At 40.5% G+C, this 23,882-nt stretch overlaps 1 protein-coding gene across 1 annotated transcript in view; it reads left to right on the top strand.

The window, feature by feature from the left end:
- LOC126336935 (pyrokinin-1 receptor-like) overlaps positions 1-23,882 on the top strand; it is an 896,681-nt gene that overhangs the window by 92,923 nt on the left and 779,876 nt on the right. The gene's annotated exons all lie outside the window — the stretch shown is intronic.

Genomic DNA, 23,882 nt, shown 5'->3' with positions numbered 1-23,882 from the left:
TATTCAGATAGTGAAGGGAGACGAAAATTTAATAGTAATGGGTGACTGGAATTCGAGTGTAGGAAAAGGGAGAGAAGGAAACATAGTAGGTGAATATGGATTGGGGCTAAGAAATGAAAGAGGAAGCCGCCTAATAGAATTTTGCACAGAGCACAACTTGATCATAGCTAACACTTGGTTTAAGAATCATGAAAGAAGGTTGTATACGTGGAAGAACCCTGGAGATACTAAAAGGTATCAGATAGATTATATAATGGTAAGACAGAGATTTAGGAACCAGGTTTTAAGTTGTAAGACATTTCCAGGGGCAGATGTGGACTCTGACCACAATCTATTGGTTATGACCTGTAGGTTAAAACTGAAGAAACTGCAAAAATGTGGGAAATTAAGGAGATGGGACCTGGATAAACTGAATGAACCAGAGGTTGTACAGAGTTTCAGAGAGAGCATAAGGGAACAATTGACAGGAATAGGGGAAAGAAATACAGTAGAAGAAGAATGGGTACTCTGAGGGATGTAGTAGTGAAGGCAGCAGAGGATAAAGTAGGTACAAAGACGAGGGCTGCTAGAAATCCTTGGGTAACAGAAGAAATATTGAATTTAATTGATGAAAGGAGAAAATATAAAAATGCAGTAAATGAAGCAGGCAAAAAGAAATACAAACGTCTCAAAAATGAGAGCGACAGGAAGTGCAAAATGGCTAAACAGGGATGGCTAGAGGACAAATGTAAGGATGTAGAAGCTTATCTCACTAGGGGTAAGATAGATACTGCCTACAGGAAAATTAAAGAGACCTTTGGAGAGAAGAGAACCACGTGTATGAATATCAAGAGCTCAGATGGCAGCCCAGTTCTAAGCAAAGAAGGGAAGGCAGAAAGGTGGAAGGAGTATATAGAAGGTTTATACAAGGGCGATGTACTTGAGGACAATATTATGGAACTAGAAGAGGATGTAGATGAAGACGAAATGGGAGATACGATACTGCGTGAAGAGTTTGACAGAGCACTGAAAGACCTGAGTCGAAACAAGGCCCCCGGAGTAGACAACATTCCATTAGAACTACTGACGGCCTTGGGAGAGCCAGTCATGACAAAACTCTACCAGCTGGTGAGCAAGATGTATGAGACAGGCGAAATACCCTCAGACTTCAAGAAGAATATAATAATTCCAATCCCAAAGAAAGCAGGTGCTGACAGATGTGAAAATTACCGAACTATCAGTTTAATAAGCCACGGCTGCAAAATACTAACGCGAATTCTTTACAGACGAATGGAAAAACTGGTAGATGCAGAGCTCGGGGAGGATCAGTTTGGATTCCGTCGAAATGTTGGAACACGTGAGGCAATACTGACCTTACGACTTATCTTATGGATGACATCGGAAGTTCACTGAGGCTTTTTGCAGATGATGCTGTGGTGTATCGAGAGGTTGCAACAATGGAAAATTGTACTGAAATGCAGGAGGATCTGCAGCGAATTGACGCATGGTGCACGGAATGGCAATTGAATCTCAATGTAGCGAAGTGTAATGTGATGCGAATACATAGAAAGATAGGTCCCTTATCATTTAGCTACAAAATAGCAGGTCAGCAACTGGAAGCAGTTAATTCCATAAATTATCTGGGAGTACGCATTAGGAGTGATTTAAAATGGAATGATCATATAAAGTTGATCGTCGGTAAAGCAGATGCCAGACTGAGATTCATTGGAAGAATCCTAAGGAAATGCAATCCGACAACAAAGGAAGTAGGTTACAGTACGCTTGTTCGCCCACTGCTTGAATACTGCTCAGCAGTGTGGGATCCGCACCAGGTGGGGTTGATAGAGGAGATAGAGAAGATCCAACGGAGAGCAGCGCGCTTCGTTACGGGATCGTTTGGTGATTGCGAAAGCGTTACGGAGATGATAGATAAACTCCAGTGGAAGACTCTGCAGGAGAGACGCTCAGTAGCTCGGTACGGGCTTTTGTTGAAGTTTCGAGAACATGCCTTCACCGAGGAGTCGAGCAGTATATTGCTCCCTCCTACGTATATCTCGCGAAGAGACCATGAGGATAAAATCAGAGAGATTAGAGCCCACACAGAAGCATACCGACAGTCCTTCTTTCCACGTACAATACGAGACTGGAATAGAAGGGAGAACCGATAGAGGTACTCAGGGTACCCTCCGCCACACACCGTCAGGTGGCTTGCGGAGTACGGATGTAGATGTAGATGTAGATCTTAGAAGAAAGATTAAGAAAAGGCAAACCTACGTTTCTAGCATTTGTAGACTTAGAGAAAGCTTTTGACAATGTGACTGGAATACTCTTTTTCAAATTCTAAAGGTGGCAGGGGTAAAATATAGGGAGCGAAAGGCTATTTATAATTTGTACAGAAACCAGATGGCAGTAATAAGAGTCGAGGGGCATGAAAGGGAAGCAGTGGTTGGGAAAGGAGTGAGACAGGGTTGTAGCCTCTCCCCGATGTTATTCAATCTGTATATTCAGCAAGCAGTAAAGGAAACAAAAGAAAAATTTGGAGTAGGTATTAAAATTCATGGAGACGAAGTAAAAACTTTGAGGTTCGCCGATGACATTGTAATTCTGTCAGAGACGGCAAAGGACTTGGAAGAGCAGTTGAACGGAATGGACAGTGTCTTGAAAGGAGGATATAAGATGAACATTAACAAAAGCAAAACGAGGATAATGGAATGTAGTCAAATTAAATCGGGTGATGCTGAGGGAATTAGATTAGGAAATGAGACACTTAAAGTAGTAAAGGAGTTTTGCTATTTAGGAAGTAAAATAACTGATGATGGTCGAAGTAGAGAGGATATAAAATGTAGACTGGCAATGGCAAGGAAAGCGTTTCTGAAGAAGAGAAATTTGTTAACATCGAATATAGATTTATGTATCAGGAAGTCGTTTCTGAAAGTATTTGTTTGGAGTGTAGCCATGTATGGAAGTGAAACATGGACGATAACTAGTTTGGACAAGAAGAGAATAGAAGCTTTCGAAATGTGGTGCTACAGAAGAATACTGAAGATAAGGTGGATAGATCACGTAACTAATGAGGAGGTATTGAATAGGATTGGGGAGAAGAGAAGTTTGTGGCACAACTTGACTAGAAGAAGGGATCGGTTGGTAGGACATGTTTTGAGGCATCAAGGGATCACAAATTTAGCATTGGAGGGCAGCGTGGAGGGTAAAAATCGTAGAGGGAGACCGAGAGATGAGTACACTAAGCAGATTCAGAAGGATGTAGGTTGCAGTAGGTACTGGGAGACGAAGCAGCTTGCACAGGACAGAGTAGCATGGAGAGCTGCATCAAACCAGTCTCAGGACTGAAGACAACAACAACAAGACGCACTGCAAGTATCTTTAAATTAAATGTTGAAAATGGTCAAATCGTATATTTCCAGACTGCTGGGAAACTATACACCTTTGTTGGAGCTGTAGCTGTTTGTTTATGTACAACATGGAAAGCACATAACCTTGGTTGACGGACGCAGGTAATCCAGTAACACGGCTGATCGCGATCGTAATTCTGCAAAGCGAATTTCAGTTTTCGTTGATAGTTTTGCTAAAACAATTCTCCGCAGTTACTGTTCACTCAGATCTGCAACACGTCTAATATCCATAATAACAACCAGTTGATTTTGCGGTACAGTAAGTGTTATCAAATGGTTCAAATGGCTCTGAGCACTATGGGATTTAACATCTATGGTTATCACTCCCCTAGAACTTAGAACTACTTAAACCTAACTAACCTAAGGACAACACACAACACCCAGCCATCACGAGGCAGAGAAAATCCCTGACCCCGCCGGGAATCGAACCCGGGAACCCGGGCGTGGGCGTAAGTGTTATCATTACGTTTAACGCTCCATGTTAACTAGTGTGGAAACCCCATTTTCCTTCGTAAAATGTGAGTACAATCTGTATAAATGGAAGAAAGACTTCCACGAAGTACAAAATATGCACCAAAACGAAACTCGCAAAACTATGAAGGAAAAACCATCCGAAAGACGTATTGTACAGGATAGCCACAGAATCCCGTTACCACATTAATAACCAGCATAAACTTCTAAACGTCAATATATATCATGAATACCAATCCTTTAGAAGAGTTTTCTTGAGACGTGAACCATGTGAACCAGCTCGTGAGAGGCAGTGTACTGTCACCGAGGGAGATTTAAGAACTGAGCCCTCCGAATCGCAATTGAGATGAACACTGCAGATTTCAAGTCTTGTTCGAAACAGATTTAGGAAATTCTACCGCATAGGAAGTCGCAAAACAGCCAAGTTTACTTCAGGTAGAAGTGTAGAGAGGATGCCATAAATTCTTAGCTGAGATGAAGCCAGTACGCAACGCCGATCAGTCAGGTTTTGTGAAAGAACTGCGAGCAAATCGATTAATGCTATGACTTATCCGTATACAACAATGACAATGACAAGTATGAGTGGATAACTGTTTCCGCAGTATACCTGTCTTCAGGGTTCTCAAGGCATATTAGGACCTAATGTAAGAATTTGACTGATTAGCGGCGAAAGTTTTATAATCGTTCTATGAAATTCTGCGAAAACAGGAAAGTTAATTTTAACATTTGATTGGTTTGTAATCAGTTGCAGAAATTAAGTCCCTGCTATTGTTGCTCTCTTGGTCTGGACACAATGATACGACGACGAATGCACTGTTGATATACGAGGATTGGAACTTTAATGGTAGCTACTATTTATTTATAGCTCGTACAAAATAGATAAGCGTTTCAAAGTTTTACTGACCTTCAAAGTAGTCACCAGCAATGTCTATAACCCGCTGCCAGCGATGTGGAAGTCGTTGGATACTTTTAGAGGTGCCAGCTGTATTGACAGTTCATCACTTCTGTCTCTAAGCTGGTCGTAGGTTGTGCTCCAAAAATGAACAGCATAGAGACAGAAGTGATGACGCTTTTACAGGACCTGACCATCATTTTGCAGGACAATGTTCAAGGACGTACAGTGCAAGCTGTTACTGATTTGTTTGATTGATGGGGCTGGTAAGTGCTATAGCACATACTGCACTCCCTTGACTTAAGCCCTCGTGAGTTCAACTCGATTTCTAAACCGAAGGAAACACGTCACGGCATTCGCTTCAGAACTGCTACAAATTCGACGGGCAATAGATCGCGCTGCTAGAACTGTCAACACAACTGACACTGCTAAAAGTATCCTACGACTTCCACATCGCTGGCAACGGGCTATACACAATGCTGGTGAATACGTCGAAGGTCAGTAAATCTTTGAAACGCGTATCTATTTTATACGAGCTGTAAATAAATATTTGTCACTATTAAAGTTCCAGCACTCGTAATTCAGATTTCAGCCAGAACAACCAATGGGAATCGCGGTAAAGAAATTTTTCGACCGTCGAAATTGTCAAACAATACACTTTCCAATTCCTCCGTGTCATTTCAGGTTTATCAAGAAAACAACATTTTTAAATTTTGGTAATTAATGCTTTATGAATTTTCTTCGGTGCAATTTACAAATGCTTTACGTATGCTCCGTGTAAAGCACAATAATCAGAGCACCTGCCAGTATCTTTCCTTGCTCCACCGCAATTCTGTCTGTACAAAATTGGTATTCACAGTGACGTGCCGGAAAGCATCAGTTTTTCCTGTTGTCACGAAAGCTAATGAACATATCCTTCTGGACGTCAGATAAACCGCTCAGTTTCTGAATTATGACAACGACTGCACTGTTTACCAGGTCCTCCCTGGCAAGCCTATGCCCCCTGCCGTTAGTGCTACCAACTGCCGTCTGTGAGTGGTAACTGCACGTTGACGGTGAACAGGGGCTGTGGTCACATTAATGTGGCTGGACCGTGTATAATTCATACACGAAAGAAGTGGCTTGCAACACAGATCTGGACCCATATCAAATGTGGAATCAGAGAAGAGACAGAGAAGATCCAACGAAGATTGGTGTTTTCCGTCAGGGGATCGTTTACTCGGTGTGAGAGCGTTATGGAGGCTCCGTGAGGATGTTATACAGAGATTTACCGACGCTCATTCTTCCCACGGGCTATTCGTAAATGGAATTTCGAGTGGAGAATATGGTGGAAGTATAAGTACCCTGCGTCATACTCCGAAAACCGCTTGCAGGTACAGGTACTGGAAGATAAAAATACATTTGTAAGGTCTCTAGTCCATCCAGATATTTTTGTGTAGCCATTGGAGATTTATCCCAACAACATACTAGTATTTTAATGGTTATGTAAATAATACCTCAGTATAATGTTATTATACCGTTGCATAAATTCACTCGGTTCATGGATTACCGACGGAGCTAACACAGAATGCAAAATTAATAACCTGCTTGTATATAGTCTGTGTACCACCCAAGTCGACCCACATACTTTGGTGCAGCTTTCCCAACAAAATACTAGAAATTTAATGGTTATGTAAAAAACTGCCTCAGTATAACGTCATTCTGACGTTTCATAAATTCACCCAGTTTATAAACTACCGGGAGGGGAACGACACATAATGCAACATTAGCAACCTGCTTGTATGTAATCTGTACGTCGACATTATTTTTGGGCTATAATCATGTTATAGTTCTGTAGTCAGTCAGGAGTGTCTTAAAATTATGTGTGTGAAGTAGAAGTGATTCATACTGTGGCGAACTGTTTGAAGTAGTGATAACACTGTTTTGTTGTATTATTAATTCCATTCCTAATGACTACTTGCATATATTTCCGCTCAGATTTGGCTAATCAATATACTCATTCCCACCTGTTTCTCCACTAGCTGAACCTCTTAATTGATAAACCCGCCGGAAACATGTTTCCATTAGAGTAAAATGCTTTCTTTTCCATTCCATCAGAAACGAGGAGGAGGGAACCCACATTGAAGTCCTCTTCGTCTCAATACCAGAAAACTTAATGTCGCGGTGCAAATAACAGATAACGACATATGCACTAAAACAGCAATAATACCTGACGCTGTTCTATTATTCCCCCTTTACGCTATTACTACACGCCATTTTTTCCATGTCCCTAGCTGAGATAGTTTAGCTGAATATATATCCGGTGCGCGGCAGCAGCAGTAGTGACGTCGGCGTCGGTGGTTGCAGCATAGTAATAGTAGTGGTGGTGGTAGTTGTAGTTGTAGTAGTAGTGGTAGCAGTAGTAGTAGGAGTAGTAGAAGTCTATTGTTTTTTGTATTCATTTTAGGTGATTCCTCTGTTATGACAGAACAGTCTCATAATTGTAAATGAAAAGTACGAAACTGTATATGTTCTACAATATTGATTTATTTCGTTAACCATCATCAGACTGCAGTAGTTGGACATCTTGAAAGGTTAAAATTGTGCAACGTGCGAGAATCCGAACATGTACTTTTCGCTGTCAGTAGTCTTCTCAACTTTTCTCGTTGGGTATACATATGAAAACGTGATTTGAGGAGCTTCTAATTTTATGTGTCTTCTGCACGTGTCCGAAGTTTGGACCAAGTCCGACGGATTGCGGAATCATAGCGAATCCCAAAATGGCGTCTACATAGACACAAGTTACAAGCAATATACTTGGAATATTTGTAGCAGAGGAAAAAACCGTGGTGAACATCCACAAACGTTTGTGTGCATTGTTTGGTATTGTCGCACTTGATAGGCCCGTTGGGCGATTGATTAAGAGTGTTAAAGCGTAAGGAAATGCAGAAACTGAGCTAAATGATAGAGCACGTTCGGGACATCCTGTCACAGTTGCTATTCCCGACTTGGTGAATCACGGGGATGCTGTTACTCGCAGACCAGCTCATCACAATCCTACAATTAGCTCTGCAGTTACTGGTGAACATTGACAAGGTACCTAAATGGTTAACAATTAATTCCGAGGTATTTGTGAACTGCCAACTCAGGAACCATTTCCGATGTTTTTGGTCTGACAAGAATCCAAAAGATATCTTCCTCCAACATGATAACGCACGCCTACACAGAAGCCTGAGACCCAGAAATACATAACCAGATCTACCGCCGTCGGAAATCCATCCGTTTGGGCCACTTAAAGCTTCTGTACGTGGAACACTCTTTCAACATAATTCGTACACTGACAACATGGCTTCCAGCACAAGACAAGAGCTTTTAATACAGAGAATACACGCCCTTAAACAACGCTTACGTAAGGCCAGAGAATGCCATCTACGCAGAAAACAGTAAATGTAAAGGAAATGTAGAAATAGAAGTACAGTTAAAAATAAACAAGATCGTTGTTGTACAGTATTTATTGTGATGACCGGCTTCAGCAAACTACGTTGTCATCATCAGATTTGTAAACCGTAGATCAACATATTCCAGCACTGGGATCAGATGTAGAGGGGCGTAATACAATTTTACGTAAACATAGACTGTTGTTGTTGTGGTCTTCAGTCCTGAAACTGGTTTGATGCAGCTCTCCACGCTACTCTATCCTGTGCAACCTTCTTCATCTCCCAGTACCTCCTGCAACCTACATCCTTCTGAATCTGCTTAGTGTAGTCATCTCTTGGTCTCCCTCTACGATTTTTACCCACCACGGTGCCCTCCAATACTAAATTGGTGATCCCTTGATGCCTCAGAACATGTCCTACCAACTGGTCCCTTCTTTTTGTCAAGTTGTGCCACAAACTCCTCTTCTCCCCAACTCTATTCAATACCTCCTCATTAGTTATGTGATCTACCCATCTAATCTTCAGCATTCTTCTGTAGCACCACATTTCAAAAGTTTCTATTCTCTTCTTGTCCAAACTATTTATCTTCAATGATTCACTTCCATACATAGCTACACTCCATACAAATACTTTCAGAAATGATTACCTGACACTTAAATCTATATTCGATGTTAAGAAACTTCTCTTCTTCAGAAACGCTTTCCTTGCCATTGCCAGTCTACATTTTATATCCTCTTTGCTTCGACCATCAACAGCTATTTTGCTCCCCAAATAGCAAAACTTCTTTACTACTTTCAGTGTCTCACTTCCTAATCTAATTCCCTCAGCATCACCCGACTTCATTCGACTACATTCCATTATCCTCGTTTTGCTTTTGTTGATGGTCATCTTATATCCTCCTTTCAAGACACTATCCATTCCGTTCAACTGCTCTTCCAAGTCCTTTGCCGTCTCTGACAGAATTACGATGTCATCGGCGAACCTCAAAGTTTTTATTTCTTCTCCGTGGGCTTTAATACCTACTCCGAATTTTTCTTTTGTTTCCTTCACTGCTCGCTCAATATACAGATTGAATAACATCGGGGATAGACTACAGCCCTGTCTCACTCCCTTCCCAATCACTGCTTCCCTTTCATGTCCTTCGACTCTTATAACTGCCATCTGGTTTCTGTACAAATTGTAAATAGCCTTTCGCTCTCTGTATTTTACCCCTGCCACCTTTTGAATTTGAAAGAGAGTATTCCAGTCAACATTGTCAAAAGCTTTCTCTAAGTCTACAAATGCTAGAAACGTAGGTTTGCCCTTCCTTAACCTTTCTTCTAAGATAAGTTGTAGGGTCAGTATTGCCTCACGTGTTCCAACATTTCTGCGGAATGATCTTCCCCGAGGTCGGCTTCTACTAGTTTTTCCATTCGTTTGTAAAGAACTCGCGTTAGTATTTTGCAGCTGTGACTTATTAAACTGATAGTTCGGTAATTTTCACATCTGTCAATACCTGTTTTCTTTGGGATTGGAATTATTATATTCTTCTTGAAGTCTGAGGGTATTTCGCCTGTTTCGTACATCTTGCTCACCAGATGGTAGAGTTTTGTCAGGACTGGCTCTCCCAAGGCTGTCAGTAGTTCTAATGGAATGTTGTCTACTCCTGGCGCCTTGTTTCGACTTAGGTCTTTCAGTGCTCTGTCAAACTCTACACGCAATATCGTATCTCCCATTTCATCTTCATCTACATCCTCTTCCATTTCCATAATATTGTCCTCAAGTACATAGACCCTCTATATACTCCTTCCACCTTTCTGCTTTCCCTTCTTTGCTTAGAACTGGGTTTCCATCTGAGCTCTTGATGTTCATACAAGTGGTTCTCTTATCTCCAAAGGTCTCTTTAATTTTCCTGTAGGCAGTATCTATCTTACCCCTAGTGAGATAAGCCTCTACACCCTTACATTTGTCCTCTAGCAATCCCTGCTTAGCCATTTTGCACTTCCTGTCGATCTCGTTTTTGAGACGTTTGTATTCCTTTTTGCCTGCTTCATTTACTCCATTTTTATATTTTCTCCTTTCATCAGTTAAATTCAATATTTCTTCTGTTACCCAAGGATTTCTCATAGCCCTCGTCTTTTTACCTACTTGATCCTCTGCTGCCTTCACTACTTCATCCCTCAAAGCTACCCATTCTTCTTCTATTGTATTTTTTTCCCCCATTCCTGTCAATTGCTCCCTTATGCTCTCCTTGAAACTCCGTACAACCTCTGGTTCTTTTAGTTTATCCAGGTCCTATCTCCTTAAATTCCCACCTTTTTGCAGTTTCTTCAGTTATAATCTACAGGTCATAACCAACAGATTGTGGTCAGAGTCCACATCTGCCCCTGGAAACGTCTTACAATTTAAAACCTGGTTCCTAAATCTCTGTCGTACCATTATATAATCTATCTGAAACCTGTCAGTATCTCCAGGCTTCTTCCATGTATACAGCATTCTTTTATGTTTCTTGAACCAAGTGTTACCTATGATTAAGTTGTGCTCTGTGAAAAATTCTACCAGGCGGCTTCCTCTTTCATTTCTTTGCCCCAGTCCATATTCACCTACTACGTTTCCTTCTCTCCCTTTTCCTACTACCGAATTCCAGTCACCCATGACTATTAAATTTTCGTCACATAGACTATATCAAGGAATATAACATACCCTCTGCAGCACATTTCACAGAATCTTGTTCAAGAGCATATTACCACCGTGTCACATCATAGAACGATACTTTATGAACATGAGAACAACAGTGTCTCAGCAAGCGCAGCATAAAATAACTGTTGCATAAAACGACGTATATATTTCACTTATTATACAAGCTCACGTTCGTACATTAGAGCCGGGCGGAGTAGCCGCGCGGTCTTAGGTGAGTTGTCACAGCTCGTGCGGCTGCCCCCGTCGGAGCTTCGAGTCCTCCCTCGGACATGGGTGGGTGTGTTGTCCTTAGCTTAAGTTAGTTTAAGTTAGATGAAGTAGTGTGTTAGCTTAAGAACCGATGACCTCAGCAGTTTGGTCCCATAGAACTTACTACAAATTTACAAATTTCGTATATTAGCAGATTGAAGACCGACGTTACAACCAGCCATCAGGTGGCACTGTGGTAGTTAATTCAAACAAAAATGCGTCGTGTAACATAAAGTATAAAGGCAAACCAACGATCCAAGAACGTTATGCTGCAGACATACAATAAATAATCGAAATCGGAACGGTATATGTAGTTTGTTATAACAATTTTAATTAATTTATATCAAATTTAAAGCCACCTGAAATAACACAACATAAAGAATTGTACCTACAATATCTCGTTTATTACACAAATAGTGCGGCCATTCATATGGCATGTTTGTATTATAAAAACAAATACGATAAAAACGTACATGTCATAATATGCGGACAGCATAAAACCTCGCCAATCAAACACTGTTGTTCAGTACCTCGGTGTAGTTAAATAAACTGGACAGAAATTCAAAAGAAACGTGAAGTTTTCCATTCACAACTATCGTAATGAAGTGTCTGCGGTAGTTATGAGTAGAACACTTGATGTGCCCTTTGTAGTTCTTTCACGTCTGCTTAACTATGTCGAGGTACAGAACAACAACATATGGATGTCGAGGGTTTCTGCTGTCTGTACTTTATGACATGCGTAATTTTATTGTATTTGTTTTTATAATGCGAACGTGCCATATGACTGGCTTCATTGCTCGTATATTAAAGGGTATATTCAAAGTGTAGCGATTCCTATTAAGTTTTTAAAGTGGTTTTAAATTTTATACAAATTAATTTAAAATAACCATAACAAATTAAGTGTAACATACAGTGATTTTGATCATTTATTGTATGTCTTGAAAGCAGCATTCTTAGCTCATGAATGTGCCTTTATAATTTGTATGACATGAAGGTTTTTTTTTGTACCACCTACCAAAGTGCCACCTGGTGGATGGTTTAACATTGATGATGTTTAATTGAGATTCACAGTCTTCACCCTTGCGGTGGCCATATGCAGTGCCGATATCATTACCATACACGGTCTTCACTATTTTAGCGTCTTTTCTGGTAATTCACTGAAGTATGAATGTGCTACACCCCGTATGCCGTTTCTAGTCGCATGTCATGTCACTTCTTCCGCTTAACAGCCGGAAGTCTGGCGCTGCCTCTTTTTCTTCCTTTCTATGAGGCGTGTTCTTTGTTTGTCGCAGAACACCAGACTCTAGGGAACTTTATTCTGCAGAGCGTAGCATCGCGTTATCGAGCATAAAATCGCTGGCACCGCCGCAACTTCTGCCCAGCGTGATCGGATATTGCGCAGCGAGATTTATGTCGATAGTGGCCACTGCATCTCTTGCAGCAGAGTCGGCACTTGTGGCAGTCTGCCTATGTATGGAAAACTGAGATTGTCTTGTGATGCAGGTAGGGCCACCACGAAATGAACTTTCATTCACAACGTAAACGAGTAAACTGTTAAGCTTACTCAAATGGTTCTGAGCGCTTTGCGACTAAACATCTGAGGTCATCGGTCCCTAAAACTTAAAACTACTTAAACCTAACTAACCTAAGGACAGCACACAACACCCAGCCATCACGAGGCAGTGAGAATCCCTGACCTCGCCGGGAATCGAACCCGGGAACCCGGGCGTGGGAAGCGAGAACGCTACCGCACGACCACGAGATGCGTGCGATTTTAATTCCTACTCCGAAAATTTCTTTTGTTTCATTTATTGCTTGCTCAATATAGAGATTGAATAACATCGGGGATAGGCTAGAACGCTGTCTCACTCCCTTCCCAACCACTTCTTCCCTTTCGTGCCCCTCGACTCTTATAACTGCCATATGGTTTCTGTACAAATTGTAAATAGCCTTTCGCTCCCTGTATTTTAACCCTGCATCTCCAGACTTTGAAAGAGAGTATTCCAGTCAACATTGTCAAAAGCTTTCTCCAAGTCTACAAATGTTAGAAATGTAGGTTTGCTTTTCCTTAATCTATGTTCTAAGATAAGTCGTAGGGTCAATATTGCCTCACGTATTCCAACATTTCTACGGAATCCAAACTGATCTTCCCCGAGGTCGGCTTCTACCAGTTTTTCCATTCGTCTGTAAAGAATTCGTGTTAGTATTTTGCAGCCGTGGCTATTCAACTGATAGTTCGGTAATTTTCACATCTGTCAACACATGCTTTCTTTGGAATTGGAATTATTATATTCTTCTTGAAGTCTGAGGGTAGTTCGCCTGTCTCATACATCTTGCTCACTAGATTGTAGAGTTTTGTTAGGCCTGGCTCTCCCAAGGCTGTCTGTAGTTCTAATGGAATGTTGTCTTCTCCCGGGACCTTGTTTCGACTTAGGTCTTTCAGTGCTCTGCCAATCTCTTCGCGCAGTGTCATATGTCCTATTTCATCTTCATCTACATTCTCTTCCATTTCTATAATATTGTTCTCAAGAACATCGCCTTGTATAGACCCTCTATATACTCCTTCCACCTTTCTGCTTTCCCTTCTTTGCTTATTACTGTGTTTCCATATGAGCTCTTGATATTCATGCAAGACGTTCTCTTTTCTCCAAAGATATGTTTAATTTCCCTGTAGGCAATATTCATCTTACCACTTGTGATATGGGCCTCTACATCCTTATATTTGTCCTGTAGCCATCACTGCTTAGCTATTTTGCACTTCCTGTCGATCTCATTTTTGAGACTTTTGTATTCTTTTTTGCCTTCTTCATTTACGGCATTTTTTATATTTTCTCCTTTCATCAATTAGATCCAATATCTCTTCTGTTACCCAAAGATTTCTATTAGCCATCGTCTCTTTACCTACTTGATCCTCTGCTTCCTTCACTATTTCGTCTCTCAAAGCTACCCATTCTTTTTCTACTGTATTTCTTTCCCCCATTCATGTCAATCGTTCCCTAACGCTCTCCCTGAAGCTCTCTACAACCTCTGGGTCGTTCAGGTTATCCAGGTCACATCTCCTCAATTTACTACCTTTTTGCAGTTTGTTCAGTTTTAATCTACAGTTCATAACCATTAGATCGTGGTCAGAGTCCACATCTGCTCCTGAAAATGTCTTACAATTTAAAACCTGGTTCCTGAATCTCTGTCTTACCATTATATAATCTATCTGAAACCGGTCAGTATCTCCAGGCTTCTTCCATGTATACAACCTTCTTTTGTGACTCTTGAACTAAGTGTTGGATAGGTTATGCTCTGTGCAAAATTCTAGCAGGCGGCTTCCTCTTTCGTTTCTTACCTCCAATCCATATTCACCTTCTCTTCCTTTTCCTACTGCCGACTTCTAGTCACCCATGACTATTAAATTTTTGTCTCCCTTCACTATCTGAATAATTTCTCTTATCTCATCACATATTTCATCAATCTCTTCATCTGCAGACGTAGTCCTCATACAAACTTGTACTAATGTGGTAGGCGTGGGCTTCGTACTTATCTTAGCCACAATAATGCATTCACTATGCTGTTTGTAGTAGCTTACCCTCATTCCTCTTTTTTTATTCATGATTAAACCTACTCCTGCATTACCCCTGTTTCATTTTGTATTTATAACCCTGTATTCACTTGATCAAAAATCTTGTTCCCCTGCCACCAAACTTCATTAGTTCCCATTATATCTAACTTTGACCTATCCCTTTCCCTTTTTAAATTTTCTAACCTACTTGCCCGATTGAGGTATCTGACATTCCACGCTCCGATCCGTAGAATGCCAGTTTTCTTTCTCCTGATAACGACATCCTCCTGAGTAGTCCCCGCCCGTAAATCCGAAAGGGGGAGTATTTTACCTCCGGAATATTTTACTCAAGAGGATGCCATCATCATTTATCCATATAGTAAAGCTGCGTGCCCTCGGGACGAATTACGGCCGTAGTTTGCCCTTGCTTTCAGCTGTTCGCAGTAACCGTACAGCAAGGTCGTTTTGGTTAGTGTTACAAGGCCAGATCAGTCAATCATCCAGACTGTTGCCCCTGCAACTACTGAAAAGGCTGCTGCCCCTGTTCAGGAACCACAGGTTTTTCTGGCCTCTCAACAGATACCCTCCGTTCTGGTTGCACCTACGGTACGGCTATCTGTATCGCTGAGGCACGCAAGCTTCCCCACCAACGGCAAGGGCCATGTTTCATGGGGGGAGGAACATATCATTTAAAAAATCTGTCCTGCTGCACTGTATTCACGCCGAGTGCGTATCAATGATAACGACCAGTTCTAATAATTGTATGCTCCCAGACGTAGTTGCACACCAATGGCTATCCTTGTACTAATTATGGCTACAGTCCATGTACGGCAATAGTTTCTCCCCTAAAGTTTTCAGTTTAGGTAAGCTTAATAGTTCGAATCGGTACAATAACTATATAACGCAGCAAAGAATATTAATGCATGGTGCGCTGTGTTATTAATCTATGTCGTCGCACGCATAAATATTTCATAAACACATAATATTAAATGGGTTGTAAGAAATGTCATACAGTAAATCCCCTTTATGCTGATTTATTCTATGCTATTTACGTCCTATTATTGTATTAAGAATGTAACTTTTCCCTAAGCTGGGTGGAATTAGTTACCTTTTCTTCAAAGAGTCTGTAACAAGAGCCAGATTTCATTTGCTACTTTAACGAAACTTCAGTACCTTCTCACAATTCAATATGAAAGTTCACATCCTATATCGATAAATTGCTAACAGTCTGTTACTTTGGGGTAAACTTCAGTCTTACCTGTATGGTAATCAGTTTAAGACAAGTTCCGATATTTTCCTCCCTTGGCTTTACGTAATGATATATTCAAGGTTGCTGAACTACCTATTTCAAGATTAATGATTCCTAACAGATCGCAAAATTTCCAAAAATGCACCAAAAAACAAGCGCTAGCAACACATTAACAATGTATGACTTTTTTTCTTCTGTATTACGCAGTGTCCTCAAAGAGTACTCACAAACAGTATTCTTTGAGTTTACTCGTTCTATTCCGTGATTCATAAGTACAGTACTTTGCGATCTACTATCATTTTAATTTGAAACTAACGGATTCTGTTTCTTTTCCATTCCTTTTCCAAACATTAAGTCACTTTATACTGCATTTCTTTTCTATTTACTTGCCACTATTCAAGTGATGCTCTTCCAGTGGGGCTTGAAATTTGGATCTAGGATTCTGAGACTTTCATTGACTTTTATTGGGTTTCGGGTACTATTTTATATTTTCAGTTTTGCTTCCAAAGGAAGCGACGTTACAGTCTACAACCGATAATAAATAACTGACGTAGCATTTCGTAAGACACATGTGAAACCACATAATATATTACACTGCTATGCAAAAATGAAGGACGAAATAGACACAGTAGCATATTAAAACCTCGGTGACAATGAATGAAACTGCGCGACCGCACTGAATATCGCCCGTGTCGGAGCTCTTGGAAAGGCAGGTTATTCGACAAAAGGACTGGTTCGCCCGTTCCCCCAACTAAAATCCCATATAGCTTGTGTGGGATGCATTGGGGAGACTTACTGCAACGCGACCACGGGCACCAACGGCAGTTCGGCAGTTTTCAACCGCGCTGGCGCATGAACCAAACCAAACGCGCTACCACAATAACTCTTAACCAACCTTCTGGCCAGTATGAGTGTAACTGCAGTCGATAGTGATGACACACCCTATTATGGACTATGTCCCACCTATGTCATGCCCAAACTATCACGAATAGTAATGTAATTATTATTTTTGAAAGTCTCATTGCGTGTTTGTTCGGTTACCTTCTGTACGTGTGTGTGTGTGTGTGTGTGTATGTGTGTGTCTGTGTGTGTGTGTGTGTGTGTGTGTGTGTGTGTGTGTGTGTGTGTGTGTGTGTGTGTGTTTTGATGAATTTAATAGTATGAATGCAAGTGAATCACCACCTGTAGAAGTGATATTCCCCTGTTGTTTTTGTTGTTGTGGTCATCAGTCCAGAGACTGCATAAATGCAGCTCTCCATGCTACTCTATCCTGTGCAACCTTCTTCATCTCCCAGTACCTATTGCAACCTACATCCTTCTGAATCTGCTTAGTGTATTCATCTCTTGGTCTCCCTCTACGATTTTTACCCTCCACGCCGCCCTCCAATATTAAATGATGCCTCACAACATGTCCTACCAACCGATCCCTTCTTCTAGTCAAGGTGTGCACAAATTTCTCTTCTCCCTAATTCTGTTCAATACCTCCTCATTAGTTATGTGATCTACCCATCTAATCTTCAGCATTCTTCTCTATCACCACATTTCGAAAGCTTCTATTCTATTCTTGTCCAAACTATTTATCGTCCACGTTTCACTTCCATACACGGCCACACTCCATACAAATAATTTCAGAAACGACTTCCTGACACTTAAATTTATACCCGATGTTAACAAATTTCCCTTATTCAGAAACGCTCCCCATGCTATTGCCAGTATATATTTTATATCCTCTCTACTTCGACCATCATCAGTTATTTTGCTCCCCAAATAACAAACCTCATTTACTACTTCTAGCCTCTCATTTCCTAATCTAATACCCTCAGCATCACCCGATTTAATTCGACTACATTCCATTATCCTCGTTTTGCTTTTGTTGATGTTCATCTTATATTCTCCTTTCAAGACACAGTCCATTCAGTTCAGCTGCTCTCCCAGGTCCTTTGCTCTCTCTGACAGAATTACAATGTCATCGGCGAAGCTCAAAGTTTTTATTTCTTCTCCGTGGGCTTTAATACCTACTCCGAATTTTTCTTTTGTTTCCTTTACTGCTTGCTCAGTATACAAATTGAATAACATCGGTGATAGGTTACAACCCGGTCTCACTCTCTTCCCAACGACTGCTTCCCTTTCATGCCCCTCGACTCTTATAACTGCCATCTGTTCAGTAATAAAACTCTGGTGAGCGATGGTGGTGACATTCCTTTGAACACAGCGAGAAGAAGTTATTAAACAGTCTATATGTCACTCCGGTTACCATGGTAGAAACAATTTAAGATATGCTGTAATATTTTTCACATTCCAAATAACATTTGGTACTACGCTCTTTATTATTATTAGATACCGTAACTAGTCGGCAGAAGCAATGAACACTTTTTATCAGATATTACTATGGAAATGAGGAAGAAGTTCCCGAAAGTTCCTATATGGAGCTCAGTACTGAATTGAAATTCGTAGAAAAGAAACTAGATACGTTTGAAATTTGTTGCTGTCAAAAAATGTATTAATTAAGTAGACATATTAAAATGAAATGAGGCAGCATAAAAATTAACTGGAGAGGGAAGAAGTATATAGAATAAATAGTATGACAGAAGGAATCTAGAGAATACAGAACATGTTAAAGTGTACAGCATGCTAGGTGCAGCGCATATGTAGAAATGAAAAGATCAGCACAGTATACGAAAAGTGGGGCAACGTCAAACCAGACAAATGGGTGTCTACTTAAAAAGTTGTTTCAAAAGAGATCAGAATAGGAATTTAAGGTAAAAATTTCTAGTTATATAATCATGCTCCTCGCGTTATCTCAATCGCAGTGGACGGTGAAATGGACGTTGCTTTCGTTAGGAAAATGCAGTGTGATGCTTTAGGGGAAACTGGAACCAGAATGTCCTGACCCGATGTTCGACATTCCTAGTTCGTGTGCACTGTTATAACAGCTGGACCACTGTGTGTAGAAAAATATAACTACTGATTGTAGAAGTTTTCCTGGCAGACTATATGGTTTATTTAACATCTAGAGAATCCTGCCGGGTCGTCATTAATTCTTATACATACATTGAAAAATCTTGCTTTACTTTGTTGAATGCTTTTTCAATATTAATTCAAACTCTTTCCTCCATAAGGCGACAGTTGGACTAACCCAAAAATGAGTTATGAGTATTTTCGTTTCAAGATGTACGCTTTACAAGTGAACCTGTGAAGCCTGTCGGCGCTTAGATCACTCATAAATTCGGACAGTTTGAAAGGGAATACAATGTTTTCCAGAAAGATTGCTGCTATTTTTCGAGACTAAATCTTCCATATGAATGACGACAAAACTTTAGTAAATCCTAATTTTACTTTAGAGCCGATTCATGTGGTTGCCGGTAAGCGTGTCACTCGCTGTTTACTCACAGCGCGTCGAGTAGAGAAAGCGATAACGCAACAACCAAAGGTGTTTTCTGTTCTCCGTTTCAGTAAATGCAATTCAGTTAAAACAGTGCGCCGTGATTTTCCTCGAGACAATGGCACTGCATCTACCTCAGATCAAAATCTTCCACGAGGCACCAACTTAGAGCACCATTGATCTTCAAAATCATCTTATATCGCGATATTCTGTTTTTTTTTTTGGGGGGGGGGGGGGGGCGCTCTGAAAGACTTCGTCCATGTCCCTTACCTTCAAATAGCTTTGGGAGAATTATGACGTCCAATAGCAACATACCTGGGTACGGGAACTCCACACACGCTTACAAAAGTATGGGCGAGTTTGACTATCGTCTGGTGTCTGTCATGCGTGTGGTGAAGGGCCCATCCAACGTTTGTGAGAGGTAAGTGAAAACCTAAATGCTAAACGTAATTGTAAAGAGTACCGGAAGGTTATAAGTCTACACATATTAAAAATATCCCTTCGCATTCTATAAATGAAAGCTTGGCACCCCATGCGTAAGTTAAAATTTAGTGCGAGTTTTTTTAATGTTGCGAAATCGGATGAGTGCTGTGAAACATATTGTACTGTGAGCTGGTGGAATGATCTCCGCTCATAAGCAGCCACTGCAGAATTCCGGTGAAAAAACTGCTAATTTCGCGGCCTTCGTAATTCTAGTGGAGCAGTGATTTTGTAATGCTCAATTTGGCTGCTATGTGGCGGGTCTGAAAACTGCATAAAAAAAAGTATCGTACACACAAGCCATGAGCGATGGTGGAAGGTAACACTTATGCAGCCAACACTGTAGGTGAGGCTTAAACGGGATTCGTACTAAAACTCACTACGTTACTCTGAACGCCAGAAATGGAAATCGCGTGGCCATTACCGCAATGGCATTCATACTCACGAGCAACGGCGGCGGACGCAACGCCGTGCGTGCAACTAGTTAATTCTGCAGCAGCCAACACCGCAGGCAAAGCGGTACGTTCTGTTATGATCTCGCTGACAACACGACAGCCACTCTGCTGTGCTGTGTCGACGTTACATGCATCAGCAATCGCTGGTCGCTGTGTAGGACCCATCGTTTCTATGAGGTGCTTCCACACACGCATCACTGTCCTAGCAACATGCTCAGGACACGTTGAAATTACAAAAAGAATTTGCCGGTTGCTTATTATTTTGCTCCATTCGACGTATTCACATGATGAATTGCAACCTTTTACATCATCGAGGAATACTTGATTTAGTTTCCACGTTTTCACATCATTTGATGGTTGTTACAGACGGACTTGATACATTACTGACTTTTCCGGAAAACAAGAGAACTGTTCTAGCTTTCGTGTGCCCATACTCTGCATAATTTAAATCACTTATTGATTCTAACCAATTCGGAGACCAAGAACGATTAATAGTAATCATTGGTTGTATATTCGAAGTTGAATTTTACAAGACGGTCTTTTAATGTATGTAAGATATTGTACCTCTAACGGAAGAAATTCGATTGGACCCGTTAGTTATTCGCTAACTGCACAGTGATAGAATATTGACGTGTTTATTATTTTAACTAAAAAAAATTGTTCTCTACGTCTATGAAACAGTGTAAAAAGTACGAAGCGAGCGACCGGAGATCGGAATGGATTCCATATGAATACTTCTCTATTGTCGAAATAAAAAATTAGAAATTTGTTATATTTTACCGAATGCTTACTTTTTATTTAATCATTGCGTGAATGTAGAAGTTTGTTCAAGTCTCGCCGTATGGAGTGGCCGCTACTATCGCAGGTTCGAATCCTGCCTCGAGAATGGATGTGTGTGATGTCCTTAGGTTAGTTAGGTTTAAGTAGTTTTAAGTTCTAGGGGACTGATGACCTTAGAAGTTAAGTCCCATAGTGCTCAGAGCTATTTGAACCATTTTGTTCAAGGCTCTTGTGAGTGAACGATTGTTATTAAATGGGAAACTGGATAGTAATCTCTCTTTCTACAGACATTGTTGATGAAGTGTTCTTACTTACGTGACAATGTTATGAATACTGAAGCCAATTTTCAAGGACGACCTGACCAGAAACTGTGTTTTCAACCGGGTGTCATGGATAATCGTTTATAATGTCATGTTCACTATCCTAAATGACGTTTTCCTTTTCCAACTCTGATGTAGTAACCAACAACTCATGAATTTGTAGCTCCTCGGAAATGTGCCACTGTTTACCTGAGGGTCTAAACTGCTAGTGAACCATATAAACATCAAATATGCAAACATTTAAGGAAGTTGGCACAGAATATAATGAAAGGGGCCAGGCACCCAGGCCAATAAATAAGGTAGGGTAGAGTTGAGACTGTCAGTGTGACAACATGTGCGTCATAAAATTAAATTGAAAATGAGCCAAACACTAAGAATATATTTTTGCGGAACCATCATGATAAGGGACAATCCAGACTAGTACGTAACGTATTGTAGGCAGAGATTAGAAAAAAAAAACATGGCAGAGATCGATTTGGTGATGGTCATGCGTATCGTGAAGGAATATTGTTTTGTTCCGGAAGTGGATGAAATATTCTTGGTTGACATGTGTCTAATTTTCTGGCCACAGTTGTTTCCAGTACTCTAAAATGAACAACAGGTATTTATGCGTCCCTATGGAAGACTGGCTTCAGTCCCCAGTATGTGGGATTACTGTAATACTGTTCAGGCAATTTCACAAGGACGACTGAGGATTAACTTGGCAGAAAATCACCTGGTTTGGTATCGAAAGCTGTCATCAGCAGTAGAGACATTGCAGTCAGGATCAGAAGCTCTCGCAGTCCTCTTGTGCAGCATCTTTAGGTATAGAATCAAGCTGCAGTCGGCTTGTAAAGCACTTTCCAGCAAGCATATTTCAATTCCAATAAAATCAACAAAGTGTAAAGCAAACTATGCTGAAGGTCGATGAAAATGTTCGACCATCGAATTCCTTGGAACCTTTTTATTCCCCTTTCACGATTCTCTTCTCTTTAAAAAAGAAAGAAAAACAGCTTAAATGCGAAATAAAATTTTTCACTCAGAGAAATATCCATTACTTACAGTTCAGGAGCTACAATTCAAACTATGAAATTTGCACCAAAGCTAATTCTTTTTATAGATAAGAGGCATCATTTGACATTTCGTTAATGCTGTGCACACAATAACCATAGAATGATGTACTTAGTAAAGGTTACTGCCATTCGTGGTAAAAACTAGACCTGAAAAATTATGATTGCACAAGACCTGTATGCCATTTTATTAAAAAACTACCAGTTTCGGTCAAACAGCAGAGATGAAATGATATTAAGTACAGGATATATGTAAAAATCATGACAACTTGTATCTAGATCAAAGGAGAAGAGCCGGCCGAAGTGGCCGTGCGGTTATAGACACTGCAGTCTGGAACCGCGAGACCGCTACGCTCGCAGGTTCGAATCCTGCCTCGGGCATGCATGTGTAGGATTTCCTTAGGTTAGTTAGGTTTAAGTAGTTCTAAGTTCTAGGGGACTAATGACCTCAGATGTTGAGTCCCATGGTGCTCAGAACCATTTGAACCAAAGGAGAAGACAAACTACATAATAACCATAGAATGCAGATAAACGTAGAACTTACAGGTAAAGTAGTAAGTTGAAATGCTAGTTTTTAATACACGCAGATATAGTGCGAATGTGATTTTTCAAAAAAATGCGGAAGCTGTGAATCGTCGGGTTCGTAAAATAATTTGTAGAAATTATTATTTTGCACGACCGCATTATTCTAATCCTGTCCCCTCTCTCTTTCTGTCTGTCTTTCTGCATGCTGTATCTCCCTTAATATTTTGTGTTCTGGCCTACACTACGTTCTTAATTTTCTTTCACTTTCACTGGACTTAGTCGCTTTAGCGTTAACAGGCTCTCTGATAAAAATATTCAGTGGTTTTATTTCGTCAAGAGCCTACAGTTTGTCCTGCGCAGTCAGCGACGTGACTAGAATTTTAATGTACTTAATGCAAAAGCTTAGAGCAGGGCTAAAACACTGTATATTTATTACCCATTAGCAAGCATCATATTTCTATGGAGAAGTCCATTTTAGGTAGGCGCTAGACCAAAGAAAGTGACATGTATAGTATCTACATTAATTGTAAGTACAGACATTTGTTAGCAGCAGGTGGTTACGCAGTCCGATATAATACTGAGTTTATTTGTCAGTTTAAAACCGTCATCATTCGTTTTCTGTTTTAATTTATTTTTCTCAACTGTAACCTATATCTTTGCTTTATCAAAACATACCATGCTGTACGAAAAAAAGTTTGAGATCGTTGAATACAAGAGTGGGAGATTTTATGCGCATCTGTTTCTCAAGTTATTTACCTATAGGTGTGCAGCTCTTAGAAGAGTAACATATTTTAACATGTTGCTCTACATATGGTAGATATATACTCGTCCATCTATTCGTTACAAGATGTGAAATTTATAGAACGGAGTGCCTTGATTAATTTTCGGTTCTGTGTAATACGCCAGCATGATATACAGTCAGAAACATACAATTCATTGCTGTACGCACACTTAGGATTTTTGCATTCTAAAACCAAGCAAGAAATTTACCTGAAA

The sequence above is a fragment of the Schistocerca gregaria genome, chromosome 2 (assembly GCF_023897955.1).
Source record: "Schistocerca gregaria isolate iqSchGreg1 chromosome 2, iqSchGreg1.2, whole genome shotgun sequence".
Classification (NCBI taxonomy): Eukaryota; Metazoa; Arthropoda; class Insecta; order Orthoptera; family Acrididae; genus Schistocerca; species Schistocerca gregaria.
This window is presented reverse-complemented; position numbering and strand designations above follow the sequence as displayed.